This window comes from Vicugna pacos, chromosome 4, assembly GCF_048564905.1.
Source record: "Vicugna pacos chromosome 4, VicPac4, whole genome shotgun sequence".
Classification (NCBI taxonomy): domain Eukaryota; kingdom Metazoa; phylum Chordata; class Mammalia; order Artiodactyla; family Camelidae; genus Vicugna; species Vicugna pacos.
Genome location: NC_132990.1, coordinates 58,679,571 through 58,693,414, shown reverse-complemented (window position 1 = coordinate 58,693,414; position 13,844 = coordinate 58,679,571). Strand labels below are relative to the sequence as shown.

Here is a 13,844-nt window from a genome sequence, read left to right as displayed (position 1 = left end):
TCCTCCCTGTTCCGCGGGTGATATGGAGTGATTTATCAGGTACCTGCGGTGAAACAGCTGCAGTGGGGGAGTGTATGTGAGAGCGCCCAGTCCCCCGGAAATTCCCATTTTCAGCAACCTGAACTTACGAGAAGTTGCGGTTGCCTTAAAAATTCATGGGAAGTTGAGACAACTTGACACCTGGGTTTTCCGAGGTGGTGGAAAAAGCTTGTGACTTGGAAACTGGAGACCTCCGTTCAGGTTGGACTCCCCCTTGGTCCGCTGGTGACCTTGGGCGAGTTATCTAACCTCTCTGATCCTTGGTTTCCTCCCCCTGCAAACAGCCGGTAGTAATGCCCACCTCACTGGGTTGTTGGGTGGATTAAGTGGGATAAATTATGTGGAGGTGTTTGGCACCGTGCCCAGCACAAAGCAAGCGAGCAGTTGGCGTGATGTGAATTTAATTCGTTTAGAGACCCTCGTGGCTCCCATTTCACCAGGAAATTAGAATTAGGAAAGCATCTTCAGGGCCTGGTGGCAGAGTGACAGACCCTGTCTTTATGCCCAGGAGAACTTCTACTGAAATCTTTGGAAAAACAATTTAGCTGAATTGTAATTGGAGAGCATCTTCTTTAAAAGCAGTTTTATACATTCAGAAACTCCAGAAGTTGGCAGTTCAGCTTTACTTCCAAAAGAGCTGTTTTGCAAGACGATCCATCTTGCAAATGTTTAAGCAGATGATGCTTGAGAGTAAAGCCTGGTTAGGAAGATTTCTGTTCTAAAAAGCTCCCAAACCCAACTTTCAGTGATTATTTAGATGAGGGTTTTTTAACTTTGGCACTGTTAACATTTGGGATTTAATAATTTTGTTGTGGGGCCTGTTCTGTGTGTTGTAGAATGTTTAGCAGCATTTTTGGTCTCTACCCAGTAGATTCCAGTAGCAATCCCTCTCCCTCAGTTGTGCCAACCAAAAATGCTTCCAGACATGCCCAAATGTCCCCTCTGTCTCTGGGGGTGGGGAGCAAAATTTCCCTTGCTGTCCCTTTAGAGCCACCAATTCAGAACCACCCTGCTTTCTGTCATTAACCTGAGTTGTTTGAGAATTTCATCTTACGTTTTTGCTGTGATAAACAACCTTTGTATAGCCTTGTAGAACTGCACAATGTGCATCCACATGCATCGACTCTGGTGTTATTCCCGTTTTACAGATGAGAAAATTGAGGCTTTGAGCAGCCAATTACATGGGATGTGGTATAGCTGGGCTGTAACTGAGGTCTTCTGGTTCCACAGGCAGGTCTGTTTCTTCTGCATCAGGCTGCTTATTGTACGGAGACTTCCAAATAGATGGCCTTCCTGATGATTAAATCAAGATGTAAAGTAGATTGGGAGCTGGAAACCTTTCTGACTAGTTGAAAATTAACAACAGTAAGCTATTATCTGACAGAGAGTAGGTCATTCTAGTTAAATATTCTAGTTTATAGTGAGCTCCCATAAATCCCACATGCAGTTAATGGAATACCAATTTGCAGAGAATTAGAGTAGAATAAAACATGCCTAATACTCTGTATTGATCCTGTGTTTTCTCTGGTGATTTGCCATCTCCGAAAACCAACTCATGTATGCAAATTAGACATTATCTGGAATGTAAAAGTTCAAGTTACTAAAGGCATCTCAGAGTGGCTGGAGTGGCTTAGGCATTCTATTCAGCAAGCATTTATTGAGCTGCTTCTATAGGCAGATGCAGTGCTGGGTGGGGATGTGGAGTGGGCCAGTGGACTCCACTGAGCCCCGGGATGCCTGGGGAACTTCTCCGCCAGGAGAGGGCAGGCCCTCAGGGACAGCCTAAGGTGGGAGAAAGAACCTCAGTTAACACAGAGTCATATTCAGTATCCCACACTGCTTCACCGTCCTTTCCCTGAGCCCTCCTTTCCACATTCTATCATAGAGAAGGAATTCTGGTTGCTTTTAACATTCCTATTCAAGTGTCAGGAACCTGGTCAGAGACGAATCTTATCCCTGAAAGAAGCTGGGGTTCCAAGCTGGTAATTGGTCTCAGGGGATTGAGACCAACTCCTTGATTGTTTGCTTGAACTGGGAGGTCCCATGTATATTGTTTAATTTCAGGGTGGTCCCTCTCCCCTCTTGCAGATGAGGATGCTGAGCTAGCAAAGGTGGTGTGGGACCAGGAGCAAGAGGGACACACTGGGACCTTCTGAACCTCGGGTCCAAGCACACGAGGGATTCTGTTTTCTAAAATGGGCATAACCTGCTAGAGGGGCTTGGTTTTGGGGATTGAAGGGAACAGGAAAACATGGACCCTACGTCCATCCCCAGAGTTTGTGGCATGCTGGGAGGGGACCGGCCTTCTGTGGTCCTTCCCTCTCTCTCTAGGGGAGTACCTATTGACCATAATTCCGTGGTCCCCTTCCTTCCATCAGACAATGGTCCTGGAAAGCAGGGCCATCCCTCTTCATCTCTTCTCAGGGGCTGAAGGCAATCCCCTGGCCTTGACGGGCTGGGCAGGCGAGGCAGCCAGCTGGTGTAGCTTCCCAAGCCTAAGCTCTTGTTACCAGCTCTAATAGAGACAAGACCAGACCTGGCCAGTGTCCACTCTGCACTGGGTCTGGGTCCCAGCAACTGCAGACTCTGATCTCACAGGTGTCTCCTTTCGTCTACCTGAGGACAAACTAAAGGGAGTGCTTGGTAGGTCCCTGGCTGAAATCTGATCAGGTCCTGGGTTCCAAGACCCCGAGATCTTGCATCTACATAGCTTCTGGTTATGTATGCACCTGTAATAGCCTTCTGCCTCCAGGGGAAGACCAGCTGTGAGCACAACAAATTCAGACCTTTATTGAACCTATCCTGTGTGCCAGGCCCTTGGGTTATAGAGATGAAAGCTGAGCCCCTGTCTTGGAAGGATTCATGGCAGAGTTGTGAAGACTGACGTTTTGTGTGTGTGTGTGTGTGTGTGTGTGTGTGTATGCACCTGGGTGTGCTTGTGCCAAATATCTATCTATCTGCTTTAAAGGAGGGTACAGAATCTGAAAAAGAATATATGTATGTGTGTGTGTGTGTAATTGAATCACTTTGCTGTACACTCGAAACTAACACAACATTGTAAATCAACTATACTTCAATTTAAAAAGAAAAGGATATAAATCTGGTTGCAAGAGAGACCAGGGGAGGCAGCCATTCATTCTGATGGACATTCGGGACCACCATAGGGAGTAGTTGGCATTTGACTTCAGCCTTTAAAGTAGAAAAAGATACTAGTCAGGGGACAGACAGAACAGCCGATGCAAAGACTCAGAGGCATAAAGAGACCTCTTGTATTTCAGGAGTGGTGGCTCTTCCCAGGTCCAGCCTCTTGACCTTACTAATGCAGGACCCACCCCCTATAGTTAGTGTACCCCCCCATCTGTGGAACAGGGATCTGGCCTCACTCACCCCAGGAGTAAGTGCCCATTCTCCTTGTTTCCCCTGCATAGGAGCGATGCCTCTGGGCTGTCTCTGAGGCATGAGCACCGTCTGCCAGGGATACCTCTGGTTTTAGTTATTAAACACTGATGTGGTACTTAGTGACCGTCAGGCACTGTTCTGAGTGCTGTCCAAACATTACTCACTCACTTAGTCTTCGTAGCAACCCTTGGGCCATGCTGCCTCCCTGGGTACGTGTCCCTGGGTAGGCAGGTGGGGGCAGAACTCATCTCCCCAGTCTGTGTCCCTCTCTGGATGATGCTCTGATCGTGCTACAGCTTCTCCTGGCTGCGGTTCACATGGATGTGCTGGGAAGCAGCCAGTCTGAGAGTGGTGATGGAGTGCTGACTGCCCCGGATTTTTCTCCCTGACCCCGCTTCCTTCAGGGGGCCAGCGGGGCTCCACTGACTCTATTTTCTGAACCAAAGATTGGGATCTGTCATCTCAGAAAGAATGTTTGTGCTGCATCTTTGTGCAAGAGGAGGCCTGGGAGGTGTTGTTTGGATACTGAGAGAGTGGAATTTTTGAGACATTTCGATGGTTTATGTGGAAAGTTAGGACAGAGGATTTGAAATTGGAATAGTCCTGGAAAATTCAGGTCCCATGATTTACTGTCAGGATACACAAGTTTTTAGTAAATATTTAAGCAATGTGTAGTTTGAAGTGAATTTTCCATACTGAGGCTATTGGAGCCTCCAAAGGGAATAAATTGTACCTTCTAGCTCCAGCATCTTGCTAATATTTACCAGCCCCAGTTTACAGATGGGATGAGAAAACTGAGGCTTGGAGAGATTAAGTGACTACAAAAAGGGCACATTGCTCTACGTGGACAGCCAAGATTTGAACTCAAGTCTGTCCCTAGACAAATATTTGACTGTAAAATGAGGATAATAATAGAACCTATTTCCGTTAAATTGACCATTTGAAAAGAACTAATGCCTGAAAACCCCCTAAGGCAGTACTTGGCACGGAAAAGGGTCCCCTCCCCTTTGTGGTCGGGCCCTTGACCCGCAGACAGGCGCTCTGTTTAGCAGTCGATGCTAAGAGTGCTGTCTCCAGTGATGGCCTGCTCCCAGGGCAGCGCTCCAGGTCCTAGCTCACGGGGCTAAAGGGACATTCCAAGGGGCAGGAGCCAGGCCCAGAAAGGGGCCAGGGCCAGCTGGATGCCGTGCTGATGAAAGGCACTGGTCTGACTTGGAGAGAGGGGTGCGAAGACCCGGCCCTGGGCCCTGCTTCCCTCAGGTGAGTCAGCCTCAGTCTAGACTGGAGGGTCCTGGTGAGAGAGGCAGCCACCAGCTGTCAACCGTCCGTGGACCCGAACCCCTGGTGGGCCCAGAGTGAGGAAGATGACAGCCTGAGCTCAGGCCTTGCCCACTTTGCTCCCCTCCCGCCGTCCCCACCCCCTGTCTGGTTATCCAGTTCATCCATGGTTGTTGTAGAGAATGAAGGTGTCAGAGAGAAGAAGAAAAATCATTCACGATGTTCTTCACGGAGGCAGCCCGCATCAGTACCACTGCTACGGCGGACCCCACGTGCCTCTCCTGTGCCAGCCTGTTCTCTGCTGCGGCCAAGCGGGTCTTTCCAAACCAACCCCTATGGCTCTTAGAATAGAAGACAGAACTTATGTTGGCCACCCCACCACAGGCCCCTGTGTGCCTGCTTTGGTCCCCGTGCCTTCTCTGCTCTCACCTCACTTGCCACAGAGCCAGTGAGAGCCTGCAACCTTCGTGTGTCCCCTCCCCCGCCAAATTGGCTCATGCTTTGGGCCTTGGCTCCACGATTGCAGATCCGCCCCCCCCCAACTGCCTTACTGATGTGGGTAAAACTGCCGGCTCTAAATGCTCATACCACCAGAGCTCTCTCCTTTTACGGTGCTTTTCACAGTTGCAATTTTGCGCTTAATGAGTGTAATTATTTGTATTAGTACCTGTCTCCCCAGCTGCACTATGAGCTCTGTGAAATCGGGGTCTTTCTTTCTTTAAACACACACACACACTTTTTTTGAGACATTTTTTTCCTTGTAACTTTTTATTTTGACCTAATTCAGACTTACAGAAAAGTTCTAAGACTAGAACAAAGAACTCCCATATACCCTTAACCCAGATTCTTCAAATGTTACCGTCTTAACACATGTATTTTATTATTCTCTCTCTCTCTATTTTTTCCTGAACCATTTGAAGAATGTTTATAGACTCTTCCTTTCCCCCCGAAATACTTCTGTGTATTTCCTAAAACCAATGACATTCTCCTGTGTAACTACGGTACGCTTTTTAAAATCAAGGACTCAGTGTTGATACAATACTGTTATCTAATCTACAGCCCTGCGGACTTTGCCAGTTGTCTTGATGGTGTCCTTTGTAGCCAGGAAAACCCCAGACCTTGCGCTGCATGTAGTTGTCATGTCTCTTTAGTCTCCTTCAGTCAGAGCAGTTCCTCAGCCTTTCTCTGTCCTTTACGACCTTGACATTTTTGGAGGGTACAGGCCAGTGATTTGGTAGAATGGTCCTCAATTTGAGTCTGTTTTAACTCACCATTGTGTCTTCAGTGCACTGAAACATCAAACGCACTCCGTTAACATCTGTTGAGTAAAGACGGAAGGAGGTGGGAGGGAAGAGTCAGCAGGTTGTCTAGTTTCCCCCTCTCCCACTCCTTTCCTCACTGAAGGGTGCTGTTGTTTAGTTGTTACCATACTGTGCATAGGTTTGAACCTTGCTACTTTTATTTTTATGCATTTTTTAGTTGAAGTGTAGTTGACGTATAATGTTATGTCAGTTTCAGGCGAACAACATAGTGGTTTGACATTTGCATACACTGTGGAATGATCAGCTCAATAAGTCTAGTAACCACCGACAGGTAATAACCCTTACAGAGTTATTACAAGTAGTATGGACTGTATTCTTAAAGCTGTGTATTACATCCTCGTGGCTTATTTATTTTATAAGTGGAAGTTTGTACCTCTCAATTACTTTACCTATTTTGCCCAAGCCTCTCACCCCACTCCCCTCCTGCAACCACCTGTTTGTCCTCTGTATCTATGAGTCTGTTTCTGTTTTGTTTCATTTGTTCATTTGTTTTGTTTTTTAGATTCCACATATAAGGGAAGTCAAGGTAGTTGTCCTTTGTCTGGCTTATCTCACTAAGCATAATACCCTCTAGATCCATCCATGTGGCTGCAAATGGCAAGGTTTTGTTCTTTTTATGGCTGAGTAATATTCCACTGTGTGTCTATATACACACACATACACAGATATACCACATCTTTATTCATTCATCTATCCTGCTATTTTTTACAACACAGCTTTCCCCATAAAAGAGAGTCTTCTTCTGGGGATAGTGAGCCCACTGTCTCTGCAGGTGTACAAGCAGTTGCTGGGTGATGGTTTGTGGCTTGGCGGGGATGCTAGAGAGGAGAATGGAACATTTGAGGAAGGCAGGATGCAGCCTGAGTGTCCGTGCCAGCACTGAGCAGCAGCCTTCTCCAACAGTGGCTCTGACTTCGCAGGCCTAGGAGCCCAAGAATAAGATAACTAAAGTGTGTCATCCAAACCAGAACATTTTGAGAATAAATGAGGGAGGATATTAATAATTGCATCTAATCAAGTAGCCTCAATTGGGGCTACCCTAGACACATCAGGATGTGTGGTCACTCTACCTAAATGTGACTTTGAGGTTGGGAATCAGTGCCGAGAGATCAGCTTAGGAAACCCTCTAGCACTAGGACTTTTCTACCTGAACAAAGACAAATTAATCTCCCTGGCATTGCCTGCCAGGCCCATGTTCTGGCTTTGGCCCCCTCTGTGATTGCACCTTCTTTGGCGTGCCCCTCCCAGCCCTGCTCCTGCTCCACCAGCCTTGTTTCAGCCCTCCCCTCCCCTGCTGCTTCCTGCCACGGGGACTGCGAGAGCCTGGAACATCACTTACTGACCCAGGCTGGATGGAGGAGCAGGGATGGGGTCTGTGATGGATGCACAGGGGGAAGTGCAAGCCAGCTGTGCTTCCTACTGACCCAATTCTAATGGAATCTGAGAGCCGGGGTGTGGAAGTGAGGTGGGGCAGGAGACCAGAGTTTCCCTAGATCTTATCTTCTCCACCCCCTCCCCCGCAGGGCTGACACTTGCACCTGTCTTTTCTTTGCAAACACCCAGGTCACTCTCCCAGCCCTAGTTCTGAGATCAGAACCGAGTCGCTGGCCTTTGGCAGAGGCAGGGAAGCAGCTGGCACTGGGGACCCAGACGCAAGAGGATGGGCATTGAATGACTAGAAGGTGCAGACAAGGACTTGGATACAGAGAGACGAGGCAGGAAACCAGCATCTAGGGATTCCAGTAACAAGGCCAATACAGGGCCATTTATCAGAAAGCCTCAATTTGCAGTACTGAGTGCCCAGACACTCGGTCACAAGGGGCAGGCCCTGTGATCAGATTAATTCAGTTCCTTAACTCACCTTCTGCCTGGCAAAAAGAACACAAACCCTGCCTTCTTGGATTAAAAAATATAGGCCTACCTCATTGTGTTATGCTTTGCAGATATGATGTTTTATTACAAATTGAAGTTTTGTGGCAACCTTGCGTCAAGCAAGTCTTTCGGTGCCGTTTTTCCAGTAGCATTTGCTCACTTTGTGTTTCTATGTCACCCTTCGGCAATTCTCACAATATTTCAGAGACTCCACCAGTAAGAGATTATGAGTCACTGAAGGCTCAAACGATGATTAGCATGTTTTAGCAATAAAGTATTTTAACTTAAGGTACATATATTGTTTTTTAAAGACATAGTGCTATTCTACAGTTAGTAGACTACAGTATAGTGTAAACATGACTTTTATATGCACTGGGAAACCAAAAAATTAATGTGACTTACTTTATTGTAATGTCTGCTTTATTGCAGTGTTCTGGAATGGAACTCACAGTATGTCCAAGGTCGGCTTATATTGTAGGGTGGAAAGATTTTTGGAGGGGAGGCATCCCAGTCCTGTGGACTTTAAGAACACGGTCCAGTGCAGTATGGTGTTTTTGTAACTGTAGGCATTGGTGGCTGTAATGGTAAAGCCAGTTAGTGAAAGAGTTTCTAGTTGTTAGAATGCAGGATACTAGCACTTGACTGAACTTTGGGAAGTTTTCTAGTTAACTATAATATTATGTTTATTGGTCAAAAACGCCTCCCACTCGCCCCCTCCCCTGGCACAGCTGTGTAAAAGCATTGAGTATGAGATCATCTTTTGCAGGACAGAGAGCATCACACAGTGTCTGTGGAAGGGACCGCGGAAGAACCGTTTCCAGCTCCCTGTCTTTACAGATGGGGAAACGGAGGCATGTCCGGGGCACACAGATAGTCACAGAGGAGGGACTGGTACCCACATAGTTTCCAGCCTCCCAGATCTTGTGTGTGTTTTCTAGGTGTCATCTAAGGAAGTTTATTAAATGGACTGTGTATTTCTATCATTTTGTTAACACCCTTTGGCATTTCTCTTACTATAGAAATAAGCTGAGTTGGTATTGAAGCAATTATGCATTTCTTGCACTTTTATGTAGAAGTTGCTAGACTGATTTTTTTTTTCATTTTCACACAAAGAAGATGATATATACCTTCCGCTGAATTTCTGTATTCCATACTAGTGTTTCTCAAACTTTAGCACATCAGAATCACCTCTTAAAACACAGGCTTCTGGGTCCTACTCCCGAGTTTCTGATTCAGCGGGTCTGAATCAGACTCTCAGGTGGGGCCTCAAAATTTACATTTCTGATAAGCTCCTTGGTGATGCTGCTCGTCCAGAGACCAGGGACCATCCTTTGAGGACCTCTGCCCCAGGCCTAGTGATCGTTTCAGACAGTGTGCTCTGTGTCTTATGGTCAGCTGGGCTCTCCCTCCTGCCGGCGACCAGCCCGCCATCCTTCCCTGTTGCTCCCACACCAGCCAGCCTGACTTTTCCACTTTCCGTGGGTCTCTATTGCCCTCCCCTCTCCAGATGACCCCACCACCGTGGCCCTGGGATGCTCAGGGCCGTCTGGAGGGAGCCTCCTCACCTTTCCCCTCCCTCCTTCATTTTCTGGCTCTCTCCTTTTCCTTCCTTTCTTCCAGTTTGAGAAAAGGAGTGTCTCTGGCCCAGGCTTACCTCTCCACTTGCAGTTGAAGACCATTGTCCCATCAGTTGGGGAAAAAAAAGCCTCCAAGCCTGGCCTCTCCGTTAGGTTAGCACCCCGTTACTCCCTTTCACTGCCAGTCCTGCCAGGGGAGCAGTCTACACTCGCCGAAAAAGATCTGCTCTTACCTCTCGTGACACAGACATACTGTTCAATTCCAGGAGGTCAGGTTTTCTATACCTATAGTGGAAGAAAGACATAGTTTTAAAAACTGTGGTAAAATACACGTAACATAAAATTAACCATCTTAACCATTTTTAAGTGTCTATAACAACTTGGTGGCATAAGCACATCACATTTTTGTGCCACCATCACCTCCGTATATCCACAGAACTCTCTTCGTCTTGCAAAACTGCAACTCTGTACCCATTAAATACTAACTCCTCATTTCTCCCTTCTGCCCCAGGCCCCGCCCCTGGCAACCACCCTTCTCCTCCCTGTCTCTATGATGTGGACTACTCTAGGCCCCTCAGATAGCTGGAATCATGCAGTACTCGTCCTTCTGTGACTGGTGTATTTCAGTTAGCTTAGTGTCCTCCAGGTTCATCCACATTGTCACATGTATCAGAATTTCCTTCCTTTTTAGGGCTGAATAATATTCTGTTGAAAGTACACACATTTTGTTATTCATTCATCTGTCAGTGGACATCTAGGTTGCTTCCACCTTTTGGCTATTTCAAGTGACGCTGCCATGAACATGGGTATACCAAAGGATATAATTTTGACCTAAGAGAGCTTGCAACTGGAGGTGAGGGGTTTGGGCATTTAATTAGCTAGCCATCGCAGCTTCATCTACTGCCTGCGGCCCCCAGCCTGGCGGCCCCCAGGCTTCCCCACCTGCCCCTCGAGCAACACTACCCTTGCTGTGCTGGGACACACAAGGGACCACTCACTTGTCAAGACCAGTAGTCGGTTCACACGACTCAGACGGTTCACCATTTGGTCCCTGTGCCGATGGCCTCGTGCTGGGGCTTGTGTGATGCAGCTCCCCTCCTGTCTCCGTGCCTACCCTGGCTCACCCTCTGCTGTCCATCCCCTTTCTCTTCTGCGCTTACCACCCTGCAGGCCTTCCTGGGTGAGCACACTCGATCCCACCCTCAGGGGCTCACAGGCCTGTTCCAGCCTGGCCATCTCTGGGCAGTTCGAGTTCTGTGGGTATCACATCTGAACATCGCCCCCTGTGTGCCCTCTGCGCGGGCATGTCCAAAGCAGAGCTCTGCACCTTCCTCCTTGAGAATGTTCTCTCCATAAGTGACACACTCTTTCGGCTCAGAAACCCCCAGGTCTCCCTTCAGTCCAAGTCTCCCTTCAGTCCGTGCACCCCTGCACTGGGCAGACCCACCCACCACAACTCAGCCCCTCCTCCAGCCCGCTCTTCCTCTCCGCCCCCCCAACCCCCTGCTAACACTGGATAGGTTCACACTTTTCTCCCGTTTGCCTCCACTTTGCCTCTCTCCCCAGCGGGCCCCTCACATCTAAATCTGCTTCACACTGTTGCCTGCAAGTGCTCCCTACACAAGCCCTGGGAGCTCCTCTCCTCTGCAGGTTCCATGTAACCTGCCTCCAGCTGGCTTACTTTCCCCATCTCTCCCCCCATCCCTGCAAACCATATGCTCTAAGCCTGGGCTCCCCACTCCCTCCCCCACCCACTTTAGTGTTAAAATGCAGATTCTAATTTGAGGGGTTGGGGTGGGCCCTGCCTTCTGCATCTCTAACAAGCTCCCAGGCCGGGTTGAGACTGTGGCCCAGAGACCACACGTTGTGTCGCTGGACTCTAGATCTGTGTTTCGCAGAGTGCTACCAGCATGTTTTCAGTCAATAAATAATGCACGAATTTTAAAATTTTGTTTTATAACTTTAATGTTTTCTGTTTTCAGCAAAATTAATGTTAAATTATTTTTATCATAAAGCCGATTTCTTGTGGCAGTGATTATTTGCTACTAAAAGACATTTTCAGAGACTAAGAAGGGCTTCAGTTTCTTAAGAGTTACCCTGTAGGTCCAGGTACACGAATGTATTGGGGGCAGTGAGAATGTTTCCCCACTGAAGGGGTACATACTTAGGATCGGGGTCACCCTTGTGTCCTTCCCTAGGGTAGAGACTGTCCCTTACTCAGCGCCATCCCCAGGGCCCCATCCGGATGTGGGCTGAAGGGGCAGGAGGCCCGTCCAGCCCGTCTTGGAGGTGAGGGTGGAAACTGGTGATTTGATGTGGGAGGCTGGGCTTGGAAGGGGAGCCTAGTCACAGGGCCGGAGGAGAAGGGTTCTTGGCAGCTGGGCCTTGCTGAGGGGCACATAGGGCCGTATTATGACTCTTAACAGGGCTTTGCTGGGGAGGAGCCATTCGGGAGAAATTAGCTGGTGGAGGTGTCCCCGGGGGCTGGGCTCCCACCTGGAGAGGAGAGGGTGGGCTGCCTGGGAGAGTCCGGCTGCGCTTGCTGCTTCAGGAGGGTCGGAGCCGCATGTCCCACATGGTGAGGGGTCAAGTTCATGGGCGAGGGAATGCGATGGATGTCAGGGAAGGAGGTAGCCCTTTGGGACCGCCGTGCTCCGAGAACGTCATTGCTCCTTTTGCTCCTAAGTCTCAGCCCTGTAGTCCGTCACTGAAGGGCTTCATGAGCTGGCCACTGCCTGCCTCTCCCACTGGTCCTCTGTCACTTTTCCCCTCATCTCTAGGTCCCTTTAGGCCCCAGCGAAACGACTGTCCCCGGTGGAAATGCAGGTGTACCTCCTCCTACCGAGTTTTCTCCGCGAGGCTGCCGTGCTTGCTGCTACCCTCTTGGTGCAGCCGGGGGTTGTCTCCAGACCCCCCCTTACTAACTCTGTGACCTCCGGGAGCCTCCTGACATCTGGATTTCCTCACCTCCACGGTGGGAGTGACAGGCACCCCCACCTCACCAGGTCGGGGGGAGACTCCCCAGTCAGGAGGGCCTCTCCTGGTGACACGTGCAAATTACTCAGGAAGGACTGGTTCTCAGTCACTGCCTGCCATCTGTCCCTCTCAGTGAGCTTGACAGAAGGACCCTAGGATGACATTTGTCCAAGGTGGAGCCCAGGCCTCAGATGGAGAGAGCTGTGACCCGAGTGCTGCCCTGGGCAGGGTGTGGCTGGGCGGTGCCACGGCCGGTGGTTGTGAAGGTCAGTGGCGCCGAGGGGGTGGGTGCTCAGGAGGTGGGCTGTCAGCTCATTGCTGGGGTGTTGGTGGCAGCTGGCAACAGAGTGAATTGGAGGAAGCTGAAGGCCTGGGGGAGCTGAATTGGGGCGGAGAGCAGGGCCTCTCAGATCTCAAGGCGCGTATGAGAAGATTCGGATTCCGCGGGCTGGGCTTGGGCCTGAGCGTCTGCATTCTCACCAGCACCTGGGGATGCTGATGCCGCTAGTCTGGACACCGCTTTTAGGGGCGTCGGTCAGGAACGTGACTTAGGTGGCGAGGCTCCTGGAGAAGAGCATGTAGAAGAAGCGGATAAGCGCAGCTGGGTGGCTTTCTGACCGGCCCCGGGGAGCAAGTGCACCCAGGTGTCTGGGGTCCGGAGGGTTAGGCTGGAATCTGAATGTGGGTGATGGACTAGGGGCAGTAGGGGCCCCCACCGGCTTTGGGATAAGTATTGAGTGATTTGATTGTGCTGTTTGATACTCCATCCTTTAAGGTCTAGTTTTGCAATTAGCATCCCCTTAAAAGCTGTTTCCTTCTATCCTGGGCTGAGCTGAGGTCACACCCTAGACAAGGCCCCAGCCACCAGTGGCACACACCTGTCTTCACAGCACTTCCCCCACGGAAAGGTGATTATTTGATTATTCATGCATCTCTCTCTGACTCTCCTCTGAGTTCCTAGGAAGCAGGGACCTGAGACAGCCTCTTACTCACCTGTGAAGCCTAGCACCCACCACGGTGCCTAACCACAGCTGGGGCTTATTAAATGCCTGGGGCATCATAGAGGGATGAAGGCAGAATGTGCATGTGGAAAGAATGCATCAAGCCCTGTGACTGAAGGAGCAGGAGGACCGAGCCCTGAGCCAGGTGCCTGGGCGAGTGTTGTATGGATGGGGAAAGATGGCGTAGGGAGCCCACAGGACCTGGAGTGAAAATGCTGGGAACATCTTCAGAAGGTGTAATAGGGACGCAGACAGGGTGAGCACTGGGAATTTGGATCTGGGCATCAGCTGTAAGAGTTGGGCTGTGAATGTCTGCAGTGGTGGAGGGTTCAAGAGGGGAAATGGAAATTCCAGCCAGGATCCCAGAGCAGACCTGCTTT

The 13,844-nt window shown here is 49.5% G+C and overlaps 1 protein-coding gene across 3 annotated transcripts in view; it reads left to right on the top strand.

Annotated features, from left to right (window-relative positions):
* Positions 1 to 13,844, top strand: part of PTPN3 (protein tyrosine phosphatase non-receptor type 3) — a 129,074-nt gene that overhangs the window by 31,958 nt on the left and 83,272 nt on the right. The gene's annotated exons all lie outside the window — the stretch shown is intronic.